Consider the following 15,211-nt stretch of genomic DNA (forward strand, 5'->3'; position numbering starts at 1 on the left):
GCTATACCACATGGAGAAAACAAATAGTACAATGACAGAGTCAGTCCTTCTTATCAGTAATCATCTTTATTTTTTATTGAGATATTGGTTTATAACATTATATAACTTTCAGGTATATAACATTATAATTTGATATCTATATATACTGTAATGTGCTCACCATCAAAAGTCTAGTTTCCATTCACCACCACGTATTTGACCCCTTTACCCAGGTTGTCCTCCCTTTTTCTTGCTTCTTAAGTAGGCCTGCATTGCTATAAACTTCCCTCTTAGTACCACTTTTGCTGCATTCAAAAGATTTTGGTATGTTGTATTTTTATTTTCATTTGTCTCTAAGTATCTTTTGATTTCTTATTTTATTGACCCAATAGTTGTTCAGAAGCATGTTGTTTAATCTCCACATATTTGCAATTTTTCCAGCTTTCTTCTTTTAGTTGATTTCTAGTTTCATACTGTTGTGGTCAGAAAAGATGCTTGACATGATTTCAACCTTTTAAATTTATTTAGAGTTGTTTTGTGTCCCAACATATAGTTTATCCTTGAGAATGTTACATGTCTACTTGAAGAGAATGTATATTCTGTTGCTTTTGTATAGAATGTTCTGTAATATCTATTAAGTGTATCCAGTCTAATGTATCATTTAAGGCTGATATTTCCTTGTTGACTTTTTGCTTGATGATCTATCCATTGATGTAAGTGGAGTGTTAAAGTCTCCTACTATTATTGCATTGCTCTCTATTTCTCTTCAGGTCTGTTAATAATTGCTTTATATATTTGATGCTCTTAATTTGGGTCCATATACATTAATAAATACTGTGTCTTCTTGATGGATTGTTCCCTTTATCATTATATAATATCTATCTTTGTTTCTTGTTACCGTTTTTGGCTTGAAATCTATTTTGTCTGATATAAATATGGCTACATCCACTTTCTTCTGGATACCACTTGCTTGGAGTATCATCATCTACCCCTTTACTTTGAGCTTACGTTTGTCTTTAGAGTAGAGATGGGTCTTTTGAAGGTAGCATAGTTAGGTCTTGTTTTTTACTCCACCCAGCTACTCTGTGACTTTTGATTGGTGAGTTCAGTGCATTTACATTTAGGGTAATTTTTGGCATATGATGACTTACCACTGCCATTTTATCTTTTGTTTTCTGATAGCTCTGTATCTCCATTGTTTCTTTTCCTTTGTGTTTCTATCTGCTATTTTAGTTTGGAGATTTTCCATGATGTCTGTTTCCTCTTTTTTTCTTTTTTCTGTTTTGTGTCTCAGCTCTGGCTTTTTGTTTTGTGGTTACCATGAGGTTTCCACAAAATTCCTCAGAGATAAAATAGCCCCTTTCTTCCAATAGCATCTTATCTTCACTTGCCAATACAAGTTCCATCTTTTTTTCCCTCTCTTCTTATGTTTAATTATTCCTTTTTATGCTGTGTGTTCATTACTAAACTGAAGTATCTATAGTTATTTTTCATGCTTTTCCCCCTTTAACTCTTACCTTATAATTAAGTGTTTAACACTCTATACGAAAATAGAGTTGCAATTTTCTGCTTCTGTCTGTCACCTTACTCAAAGTTTTGTGTACTTTTGTCTTTTTGTTTTAGATAAAAGAGCTCCTTTTAACATTTCTTGTAATGCAGCTCTTATAGTTGGTGCATTCTCTCCGCTTTTGTTTGTCTGGGAATGTTTTTATTTCTCCTTTATATCTGAAGGGTAACTTTGCTGGATAGAGCATTCTTGTCTGCTGGTTTCTGTCTTTCAATATTTTTAATATATCACTACACTCTCTCCTCGCCTGTAGAGTTTCTGCTGAGAAATATGATGATAGCTTGATGAGGTTTCCTTTGTAGTTTCCTGTATTTTTCTCCCTGGCTGCCATAAGAACTTTTTATCATTGACTTTTGACAATTTTAATGTAATATGTCTTGGAGAAGGTCTTTTTGTGTTGAGATAATTAAGTATTCTATTAACTCCTTGTACTTGTATGTCCAGTTACTTCCCCAGGTTTGGGACGTTCTCATTTATTGTTTATTTGAGTAGGCTCTCTATTCCCTTCTTTGTCTTTCCTCCTTCTAAGATACCCATCAACATTATGTTGCCCTTTCTGATGGAGTTGAATAGTTTTTGTAGAGGTTTTTTTAATGTTAGCTCTCTCTCCCCTTCCACCTGACTCATTTCTACACTTTTGTGTTTCAGCTCGCTAATCCTCTCTTTCACGTGGTCTGCTCTATTTCCAGTGCTTTCTAATGCATGCTTCGTCTCATTTATTGAGTTCTTCAGCTTCATAATTTCTGTATGGTTCTTTTTTAGAGTTTCGACCTCTTTTGTAAAATACTCCTTTTGTTAATTAATTTTATGAACTGCCTTTTCAAATTTTCTTGTATCTCATTGAGTTTCTTTGTGACTGCTATTTTGAATTCTCTATCATTTAGATCACAATTTTCCATGACTCTGAGTTTGGTTACTGGACAGTTGTTACTTTCTTTTTGTCATACTATGTTATTGTGGTTGTTCATGGTGCTTGATGGTTTGTTTCTCTGCTGGTGCATTTAAGAAGTACCTTTCTTATTTAGGTACCATTTTGATTTTAACAATTCGGCAGGTTGATAATTAGAAGTTTTTTGTTTGTTTCCCAGTAGATGGCACTGTCATGCAAGTTTTATTTTCTCTTACCTTTACTACTTGTGCCTCAGGGTTGCTGTTATGCTGTTGCCTTCCAGGTTCCTGTGGTGAAGGGATGCTGCTGCGGTTGTGGGCTTCATCACCTGCATGACCAGTATGGTGGGTGCTCCTGCTCTTTCTAGGTTGTCTGAGTCTTGGAGTATTGCCGCCATGGCTGGAGGATAGGGTAGTTGAGGTTAGCCTGTTTGGGGGCCCTCCCCCACTACCTGGTTCCCTATGTATGCTGGCATTGCTGTGCTGTGGCTAGGATGCTGGACACGCATCTCCACTGCTGCTACTGACCTCTACAACAAGAGAAGAGAGCCAGATTATTGGGTACTGATGCTGATACTTCCCTTCTTACACTTTCCTTGGCTGTGGTGTGGTGTCTATATCACTGCTCCTCCACTGCTATCACATTTACTGGGGCTACAGGCTCAGTTGAGCAGCTGGGGAACCAAGGCTACTGGCCCCCTCCCTGTTCTTCCTCTTGTTCTCCCTCCTCTATAAGTTCTCATATGCCAGCATTTAGATTTACTAATGTGTGAATCTCTCTGGTGTCCTAGTGTTCGGAGCAGAGGAACTTCTGCTGGGTCATAGATGTCCCTATGTTGTAGATTGAAGAGAAGAGACAAAGAGTTCTTCTCACTCCATCATGATGTTGATGTCATACCTATCAGTAATTACCTTAAATGTAAATGGATTAAATTCTCCAATCAGAGGACTGAAATTAGAATAATGGGGAAAAAAACCCTACATGATCCAACTATACACTATATACAAGAGACTTTGATTAAAAGACACAAATAGATTGAAAGTAAAAGTGTGAAGAAAGATATTTCATGTAAATAGTAACCAAAAGAGAGCAGAGTTGACTATAATAATATCAGACAAAATAGTCTTGAAATAAAAAAAAAGTTTACAAGAGACAAGGAACAACATTTTATGTTAATAAAATTTTCAATACAGCAAAAAGAGATAACAATTATAAACATTTACACACCTAATAACAGACCATCAAAATATATGAAGCAAAAATTGACAGAATCGAAGGGAGAAACAGATAGTTTTACAGTAATAGTTGGAGACTTCAATACTCCACTCTCAATAATGGATAGAAGAAGCAAACAGTAGACAAGTAAGGAAATAGAGGACTTGAAAAACTCATTAAATCGACTAAATCAAACAGATATATACAGAACACTCTACTAAACAGCAACAGAGTACATAATCTTCTTAATGTGCACATGAGACAATAGACCAAATTTAGGCCACACATTAAGTCTCAATAGATTTTAATAGATAGATACTATACAAGATAGATATCTTCTCTGACTGCAACAGGATAAAGTTAGAAACCAACAACAGAAGGAAAATGGGAAAATCCACAAATTTGTGTAAGCTAAACAATACATTCTCAACCAATGGATCAAAGATAAAATCACAAGTAAATTTAGAAAACACTCAGATGAAAGAAACTGAAAACACAACATACCCAAGCTATAGGACACATCAAAAACAGTGTTAAGTGGGAAATTTATAGTTATAAATACATTAAAAAGGAATAAAAATCTCAAGTCAATAGCCTAATTTAACTTATGGAACTAGAAAAAGAATAAACTCAAATCTAACAAAAGTAAGAAAATAATAGAGACGAACGTAGAGATAAGTGAGCAGAGAATTAGAAAAACAAGAGAAAAAAAAATCAATGTATCCAAAAGTTGGTTCTTCCAAAAGATCAATAAAGTTAATAAACCTTTAGCTTGTTTGCCTAAGAAAAACAGAAGACTTGAATTACTGAAATCAGAAATGAGAGTTGGGACATTACTACTGATTCTACAGAAATAAAAAGGATTATAAGAGAGCACTATAAACAATAGTGCATCAACACATTGGCTAACTTGGATGAAATGGAAAAATTCCTAGAAAAACAAAATATATCAAGACTAAGTCATGAAGAAATAAAAAATCTGAATAGACCTTTAGTTAGTAAGGAGATTGGAACAGTAATAAAAAGTCTCCTAACAAAGAAAGGCCCTGGACCTGCTGGCTTCACTGTTGAATTCTACTTAACATTTAAAGAAGTAACACCACTGTTTTTAAACTTTTCCAAAAAAAATTGAAGAGGAGGGAATACTTTCTAATTCATTCTGAGGCAAGCATTTCCCTGATATTAAAGCCTGGCAAGAATACTATAGGAAAAGAAAACCATGGACCAAAAACAGACTAGAATAGAACAGAACATTTATTCAAAAATCCTCAACAAAATACTAGCAAATTGAATTCAGCAGCATAGTAAAAGGATTATGTACCATTACTAAGTGGCATTTATTCTTGGAATGCAAAGATGGTTCTACATATGAAAACCAATCATTGTAATATATCACATGGATAGAATAAAGGGGGAAAGCCACATGATCATCGAAATTGATGCACAAGAAGCATTTGGCAAAATCTAACATTCTTCCATGATAAAAAATAACGAACTAAAAATAGAAAGAAATTACCTCAATATAATAAAAGCCATATATGAAAATCCATGGTAGACATCATACTCAATGGTGAAAGACTGAAAGCTTGCACTCTAAGATCAGGAATAAGGCAAGGATACTCACCTTCACCGCTTTTGTTCAAGATAGTACTGGAAGTTCCATCCAGAGCAATTAATCAGGAAATAAAAATAAAACCATCCAACTTGGAAAAGAAAGGAAAATGATCTCTGCTGGCATATGATATGATTTTATATGTAGAAAACCCTAGTGATTCCACCAAAAATTTGTTAGAACTAATTAACAAATTCAGCTAAGTATCAGGATCCAAAATCAACACACAAAAATTAGTTGCTTTTCTATATACTAGCAATGAAAATCCAAATAGGAATTTAAGAAAACAATTTCATTCATGATAACATCAAAAAGATGTTTAGAAATTATCTTAACTAAAGAGGCAACTCTAAGACATCGATGAAAGAAATTAAGGAAGACATAAATAAATGTAAAGACATCTATGTTCATGGATTAGAAAACTTAATATTGTTATGATATGATGTCAATACTACTGAAAGCAATCTACAGATTAAATGCAATCACTATTGAAATCTCAATGACTTTTTTTTTGCAGAAATAAAAAAAAAATCCTAAAAGTCATATGGAATGTCAAGTGATCCTAAGCAGCCGAAACACTCTTTAAAAAGAACAAAACTGGAGGACTCATACTTCCTGATTTCAAAACTGTGTAACTCATAATTTTAAAGCTATTGAAAGGGTATGGTACTGGCATTAAGACATACACATAGACCAACAGAATAGAGTAGAGTGGAGTGGAGTGGTGTGGAGTGGTGTGGAGTGGAGTGGAGCGGAATAGAGTAGACTAGAACAGAACAGAACAGAAGAGCCCAAAAATAAACTCACATATTTGGTCAAGTAATTTTCCATAAGGGGTCCAAGGACATTCAATGGGTGAAAGAACAATCTTTTTAACAAATTGTGTTGGGGCAAACTGAATATAAACATGCAGAAGAAAGAAGTTGGACCTTCCCTTTACCATATACAAAAATTAACTCAAAATTATTTAAAGACTTAAACTTTAGACCTAAAAGTATAAAACTCTTAGAAGAAAACATAGGGGAGAAGCTTCATAACATTGGATTTGTCAGTGATTTCTTAGCTATGACATCAAACACAGGGAACAAAAGCAAAAATAGATGAATTGGACTTTATGAAAATTAAAAGTTTTGTGCATCAAAGACACCATGAACAGAGTGAAAAGGCAACCTATGGAATGGGAGAAAATATTTGCAAATCAGATAATTGATAATGGAGTAATACCCCAAATATATAAAGAACTCATAAAGCTCCACAACAGAAAAACAAACATCCAATGCGAAAATGGTTAAAAGGCTTGAATAGACTTTTCTTCAAAGAAATTATACATATGGTCAATAAATACATGAAAATCTGCTCAAGATCACTAATCATTAGGGAAATGAAAATCAAATCTATAAGAAGATACCTTCTTATACCTGTTCGATGGCTACTATCAGAAAAACCAGAAAGTAGTAACTATTGAAGGTGTGGAGAAATTGGAACTGTTTGTACTGTTGGTGGGAATATAAAACGGTACAGCCATTGTGGAAAACAATATGGAGGTTCCTAAAAATTAAACATAGAATTTCCATATGATTCACAAATTCTACTTCTGAGAATATATCCAAAAGAACAGAAAGCAGGGTCTTGAAGAGATATTTATACACCCATGTTTATAAAAGTATTATTTGCAATAGTTAAAATGTGGAAACAACCCAAGTGTCTATCAGTAGAGGAACAGATAAGCAAAAGATATTCATACAATGGAATATTATTCAGCCTTAAAAGGAAGGAAATTATTGGCATACACTACAACATGAATGAACCTTGAGGACATGGTGCTAAGTGAATAAACCAATCACAGGAGAACAAATATTGTATGATTCCATTTTAATGAGGTACTTGAGCAGTCAAAATCAAAGAGATAGAAAGTAAAAAAGAGGCTGGGAGTAGCGGGAAATGAGGAGTTATTGTTTACTGGGTATAGAGCCTTCCAAGATGAAAGGAGTTCTAGAGATGAATGGTAATGATGGCCACGCAACAATATGAATGCACTTAATACCACTGAATCGTACATTTAAAAATAGTTCAGATTGTAAATTGCGATGTGTATTATGCTAAGTGAAATAAGTCAGACAAAAAAAGACAAATACCATATGATTTCCTTTATGCATGGAATTTAAAAAATAAAATAAACGAACAAGCAAAACAAACAAACTCACAGGTACAGAGAACAAACTGGTGGTCACCAGATGGGAGAGGGGTTGGAGGGATGAGTGAAAAAGGTGAAAGGGATTGAGAAGTACAAATTGCTAGTTATTAAAGTAGTCACCGGGATATAGAGTAAGCACAGGGAATATACTCAATAATATTATAATAACTATGTATGGTGTCAGATGGGTACTAGGTTTATCAGAGTCATTATTTTGTAAGGCAAGGGTCCCCAACACTGGGCCACAGACTGGTAGCAGCCCATGGTCTGTTAGGAGCCAGGCTGCACAGCAAGAGGTGAGTAGTGGGCTAGCGAGCAAAGCTTCATCTGTATGTGCAGCTACTCTCCAGTGCTAACATCACTGCCTGAGCTCCAGCTCAGATGATCAGGCATTTAATTCTCATAGGAGAACCAGTTCCTGGTGCCAAAAAGGTTGGGGACTGCTGTTGTAAGGTATATAAATGTCTAATCACTATGTTGTATACCTGAAACTTATATAACATTGAATGTCAACTGTAATTGAAAAATAAATTAAAAAAAGAAAAAAATGATAGTAAAGGATTATAAGCCACTGAATAAAATAGGATCTCCTGAGTTCATGCTGATAAAAACAAATAAAAGGAAACAAACAAATAAACAAACAAACAAATAAATAGAGAAAGACAAGCATTTGTTTACTTTAGAATGCTAATTGATAAATGTACAAGGAATGATATAATCAGAATATCATTTGGCCACCAATACAGTTATATCTCCACGAACTACCCATTAATTATACAGATAAATTTATAGTATGGAAACTTGTCAGACACTGCCCTAACCAAGCAAAGTTAACAGAAGCAATAATGGGACAAATTAGTACTGTGCCTCTTCTAATGTAACACCCTAAGAATTTAGCATCACTTCTGTTAAGTGGCTGCCAAAAAAGCACTCTCTGAATCAAATCACAAGGCAACATCAGACAAACCCAAACGGAGAGACTTTCTATGAAATTCTGGTAAATACAAAATAACACCATGGGGGTACACATCAGCCAAATCTGGAATGTTGGACATTCCAAAGGACAAATGATGCAAATAAATAGCATAAAAGGTAGACCGTTTTAGAGTAAAAAGGATTTAAGAGATATAAACAATGCAACTCCTGGATCCTATTTTAGGTTCTAATTTGAATAAAGTAACTTAAAAATTTTTTTTAGACATCTTAGAGAAATTAGTGTATTAACTGGGCAGTAGATGGTAATATGGAATAATTGTTCATTTTGATAGGTGTGATACACAAAACACATTATGATTATGTAAAAAAAATTTCTTAGCTATTAGAGATGCATGCTTTTGTGGGTAAAATAATATAACATTCGTTACTCCAGGAAAAAAAAAGTGGGAATGGAAGGATGAATGAAATAAGATTGGCAAAATATTGACAAATGTTGAAGTTATCTAAGGTGTGAATGGATGTTTATTACATTACTTTCTCTATTTTTGTGTATGTTGGAAATTTTTCATATATATGTAAAAGGAGGAGGAGGAAGATGAGAAAAAGCTGAAAAATACTTTAAACCATAGTCAAGAGTTTAATTTACTTCTTAACAAAGAAGAATTGGAATGAGCATAAGAACTAGACTATATATCAATTGTGGTGGATATATATATGTCTACAAATCTTTAAATAGTGAACTGCATATAATTTTCATTTCATACTACTAGTCTAATATCAAGATATAGAAAGAACTTATGTAATATTATTGATAACGAACATATAAATTGGATGGACTGACAATTGTATTACAGATCTTGATGCTCAGAGCTGGGCAGACAAGGTTAGGAAAAAATGCATTCTGTTCTTACCTTGGTGTGCTACAATTTACACATGCAACCAAATTTCTATTTTAGGATTTTTGTATTTCCATATAAACTTTAGAATTATATTGTCAATTCCCACTAAAAAATTAAAACACTTATTGGGATTTAGATTATAAATACATTGAATCTATGTATTAATTTGGAGAGAATTGACATCTATACAATTTTGGGTCTCTATGTTCTGGGTATAATCTTTTAATAACTTAGAGTGTCTTTAATTTTTCTCAGTAATATTTTATGATTTGGTGTGTAAAAAATTAGACATCTTTTGATAAACTTATTCCTAGGCACTTTTTATTATTATACTACTTTAAATAGCATTTTTTCATGTTTTTTTTCATTTCGTATATAGTAACACTATTGATTTTTGTATATTTACCTTGTATTCAGCAATATTGCCTAACAGTTATCTTTCTAATATTTAATCATTTCTCTAGAATTTCTCTACATGTACAATCATATCATCTATGAAAATGATAGTTTTATTTTTTCCTTTTTAATCCTTTTACATATTATATATTTTTCTAACTTGTCTGGACTGGCAAGGACTGCAAGTAAAAATGTTGAATAGAAATGATAATGGTAGCTTCTGATTTTTTTCCTTTTTTAAATTAAATTTATTTATTTAAATTAGTTTCAAGTATACAGTACATTGGTTAGACATCTGTAATGTTCATAAAACGATCCCCGCAATTGCTCCCTCCCTCCCCTGGCCCTCTGCTTAGCCATTATATTAATGCTAACTACATTCCCTCTTCCATGGCCCCTGTGCCCAACTACCAACTACTAATTTGTACTTCTTTAACCCTTCACCCCATTCTCTCAACCTCCCAACCCCCTTCCTCTCTGTCTGTCACCAAATTGTCCACTATATTTGTGAGTCTGTTTTTGATTAGTTTGTTTTTTTTGTTCCTTAGATACCGCATATAAGTGAAATCATATGGTATCTAACTTTCTCTGTCTGACTTATTTCACTCAGCACAATAACCTTTAGGTCCATCCATGACGTTGCAAATGATAGGATTTCATTTTTTTTTAATGGCTGAGTAATATTCCATTGTATATCTATATGAACCATAATTTCTTTATCCAATTGTCTGTTGATGGGCATTTAGGTTGCTTCCATATCTTTGCTATTGTAAACTGTGCTGCTATGAATATTGGAGTACATAGATCTTTATGAATTATTGTTTTGGTTTTCTTTGGATAAATACCCAGAAGTGCAATTGCTAAGTCAAAAGGTATATCCATTTTAAATTTTTTGAGGAACCTCCATACTGTTTTCCATAGTAGCTGTACCAATTTGCAATCCCACCAACAACATATGAGGGTTCCCTTTAATCTGCATCCTCGCCAACACTTGCCGTTTTTTGACTTATTGATGATAGCCATTCTGACAGCTGTGAGGTGATATCTCATTGTGATTTTAATTTGCATTTCTCTGATAATTAGTGACCTTGAACATCTTTTCATGTGTCTGTTAGCCATCTGTATTTCCTCTTTGGAGAAGTATCTGTTCAGGTCGTCTGCCCATTTTTTAATTGGACTTTGTTTTTTTGTTGTTGAGTTGTTTAAGTTCTTTATAAAGTTTGGATATTAACCCCTTATCAGATGTATCGTTAATGAATATTTTCTCCCAGTCGATTGTCTTTTTGTTTTGTTGATGGTTTCCTTTGCTATACAAAATCTTTTTAGTTTTTCTTTTGTTTCCCTTGCCCAAGGAGATATACCTGATAAGAAATTCCTGTTAGTAATATCAGAGAGTTTACTGCCTATGTTTTCTTCTAAAAGTTTTATGATTTCACGTCTTATATTTAAATCTTTAATCCATTTTGATTCTTGTATACGGTGTAAGAAGATGGTCTCCCTTCTTTTATTTTGCCTGTATCTGTCCAATTTTCCCAACACCATTTATTGAAGAGACTGTCTTTACCCCACTGTATATTCTTACTTCCTTTGTCATATATTTAAGTAAGCGTATAGGCGTGCATTTATTTCTGGGCTCTCTATTCTGTTCCTTTGATCAATGTATCTGTTTTTATGCCAGTACCATGCTATTTTGATTACTGTAGCCTTGTAGTAGAGTTTGATATGAGGTAGTGTGATACCTCCAACTTTGTCTTCTTTCTCAAGATTGCCCTGGCCATTCGGGGTTTTTTATGGCTCCATATGAATTTTAGGATTATCTGTGCTAGCTCTCTGAAAAATGCCATTGGTATTTTGATAGGGATTGCATTGAATCTATAGATTGCTTTGGGTAGTATCGCCATTTTAACAATGTTGATTCTTCTTACCCATGAACAGGGTATATGCTTCCATTTATTTGTATCTTCTTCAGTTTCTTTTTCAATGACATAATTTTCTGAAAAGAGATCTTCTTGGTTAATTTGATTCCCAGGTATTTTATAGTTTTCGACGCAATCGTAAATGGGATTGTTTTCTTAATTTCTCTTTCTGAAAGTTCATCATTGGTGTATAAAAATGCCACTGACTTCTGAATATTTATTTTGTGACCCGCTACTTTATGGAATTCATTGATCAGTTCTAACAGTTTTCTGGTGGAATCTTTAGGGTTCTCTATATATAGTATTATGTCAACAGCAAATAACGACAGTTTTACTTCTTCCTTTCCAATTTGGATGCCTTTTATTTCTCTTTCTTGTCTTATTGCTGTCACTGATTGTTTTCTTGATCTCAAAGTTTCTTAAAAGGTTTCATTCACCATTCTACTACTGAGTATGATGACTTCTTTTACATACAAAACATTTCTTTTATATATGTTTATATAGGTATACACAAATATGCGTACTCTTTATCAGATTAAGCAAGTTTCCTAAGACAATTTGCTGAGAGGTTTTAAAACGAATGAATGTTGAACTTTACCAAATACAGTTCTTGTACTGATTGATGTGGTCATATAATTTTCCTTCTTTATTCTGTTAATGTGATTAATTACATTGATTTTTAAAATGATAACTTGCATTCCTGGAATAAACCCAACTTGGTAATAATTTAATATCCTTTTTAAATATTGCTGGATTCAATTTGTTAATATTTTGCTTAGGATTTTTGTATCTGTATTCATAAAATAGGTTTTTTTTTTTTTTATCTTTGTCATGATACCCTTGATAGTTTTTGCTTTAAAATTGTACTTGTTGGCCTCAAAAAATTAGTCAAGGAATGCTCTTTATTTTTTCTGTTCCCTGGATGAGTATGTGTAAGATTGTCTAATTCTTCTTAAATGTTTTTAGAATACGTTTGTGAAGCTATCTGGCTTGGACTATTTTCATGAAAAGGATATTTTTTATGGATTCCCCAGAAAGAATGGAAACCTTGAGAGTCTTTCATTGTCCAGGAATTTCTGATGGGTAAGACAGAGAGGTTGGGGTATATGGCATTTCAAATTGCCTGACGTTTTCCTAAAATGACCTTGCCCTTGGTTCCCACCTATCTTGCCACACTTTCCCTGAGCAAGTAGGTCTGTGGGACAACAGGTTTATGAGCACGAATCTATGATCCAGACTCAGGCCTTTCAGAGCAGAAGGCCCTGTTGTTGGGCAGAGTGCAAAAAAGTGGGGGGTGGAGGAGGGACTGGTTTAAGCAGACAGAGGCTCTTTGTTTGCTCTGTTTCTTTGTAAATGAAGCAACATTTGGAAACAACAAATATTGGTTCAGAGAACAAATGCCTTTCTGCCCATCCTCTGTAGTTCAGCTACCCAACCCCCCTGCACGTACACACAAATTCAGCTCTTTCTATAGGAGGGCCAAACTTGTTGAAATTTAAGAGTTTTATTCAGTTTATGATAGAAGATTTGGATCATGACTTGGATTGTTCTATACCTGGAAAATCTCCCATCTCCTCTCTCTCTCTCTCTTACCCCTTCTTTTCCCTCCTTCCCCCCTTTTCCTTCTGTCTCTGTCTCTGTCTCTCTTTTTCCCTCTCCCCCTCTCTCTCTCCCTCTCTCCTTTCTCCCCTCCTCTTCTGGATAAATAAAGAGAAGATCAATATTAAAGAAGGCAGCTATGGTCTAGAGAAGGCTAGGACACAGGATTTTCGAGTTCAGGTTCCAGAGCTTTGTGAATGAGTTGTCATTTTACTGAAATGTCCACATCTGAAAAAAGAGGATACTGATTTTATCTCCTACGGTAGTCAATCAAGGTCACAAGAGCATGACCCAGAACAATGCTTAGCACATGGAAGGGCTGCAAACATGACTTTCCTTCCATCTGAGCATAAGCCAGTATGTGTCTGAGGTTCTGCAGTTGGGGTACTCAGACCTCTCCCAGATGGACCTGCCCCTCTGCAAACACAAAGCTGGGGCGGCATGTCTGTGTAGAAAGGACTTAGAGTGCTCTTTCTGTTCTTGCAGATGAGCCCCTGGGTTCTTTGTGTCCCTGTTTCCTAGGAGAAGGAGTATCCCTGATGAATGGATAGATACACCCTGAAACCAGACTGCCTGATTTGCATCTTCTTGGGCTTGGAATCAGAGGGTTCCACTGAGGCAGGGCATAGGGTTGGCTGGTCTGGAGAGGGCTCAGCCTGGTCAGATGGTGCTCTCTCTCAATGGCTCAGACTAGGCTGTGGTCCTGTCCCCAGAGGAGCAGCCTCAGGAAATGCTCACTATGTGAATGCAGTAGGGGCCCAGGGAAGAGAATCATGGTCCATTGGCCTTCCATAGTGCCCACCAAGTTTCCCTGAGTTTGTGGATTAGCTCAACATTTGGCAACCCTCCCTACTTCCAGGCAGACTTTGCTACCTCACCGTAGGGCATAAGGAAGGCATCAGTTGAGTGTGGGCATGCCTGCTCTGCAAAGTCCCCTCCAAACCAGCCCTGTCCCTGACTTTTCCCCTTCCATCTTCATCTCTGTATCTGAAGGTCCCCACATGAAACCAGACCCCCTCCCCTCAATGCCTTTCAGTCATGAGAGGAATACAAATTTATGAAAAGATAAGTTAGTTTACTTAGTTTAAAAAGTTTAAATATATTAGTTTAAAATATATTACTTTAAGTATATATTAAGTATATATTAGTTTAAAAAGTACATATGTAGAATGTACAACCTCACTAGTTTTCCTCATAAAGATATACAATCAAAACGGTTTGGAGACGGGTAAGCTGGAGGGAGCCCAGGATGACCCAGGACTTTGAGATCAGGCCAATCCTCCCCCGGGGCCCCTTTCTCTGTGCTCATGTCACTTTGTTCTGAGTCTTACAGAACCTTGACCACATTCCTGGGCAGCTTTTGTGGGAGAGACTTTGTCTCCCCTGTGACTCTGTCCCTAGGCCAAAGTGTCCAGCAGGCTGCATGTAGGGGAGGTTTCCAGTCCCAGGGCACAGGGGAGACAGCAGCTCCTCGGTGAGGCAGGCCTTTGAGAGCCCAGGATCAGAGTCTCTGGGGACACCTGGGAACAAGTGAAGGGTGTCAGCCTGTTTATCTTTGACTTGAGGCCAGCTTTATTCTTCTTTGACATCTTCTCCCAGGAAGGTCTTTGCCTGTCACTCCCCGGTTCTAGTTTGGATCTCGGTCAGTTCTCTTCCCTCTTCCATCTGTGGAATGACCAGTTCTGCCATCTAAGGATTCAGGAACAGACCTACCCGCCCCTGGCCGCCGCCCCCTCTCCTCCTCCACCCCTCCACCCCACCACCCACCCCTCGCTCCTGCACCCCCTCCTCCGTGTCCCCCCCTCCTCCCACACCCCCAACCCCTACCCGTGTTCCGCTCCTGGCACAGAGCAAGCGCGCATTAACAAGAGAATGGTTTTTCTTTAATTTCTTTTCAATCAGCATTTTTGTGCTGGATTCCATCCACGGGTCTTTCCCAGAGCTCAGGAAATGAGATGATCGGCGGGGGCGAGGAAGGAAAGGGGGAGGGATTAGGGGCGATTGGGCAA

The sequence above is a fragment of the Pteropus medius genome, unplaced genomic scaffold, assembly GCF_902729225.1.
Source record: "Pteropus medius unplaced genomic scaffold, Ma_sr-lr_union100, whole genome shotgun sequence".
Lineage (NCBI taxonomy): Eukaryota > Metazoa > Chordata > Mammalia > Chiroptera > Pteropodidae > Pteropus > Pteropus medius.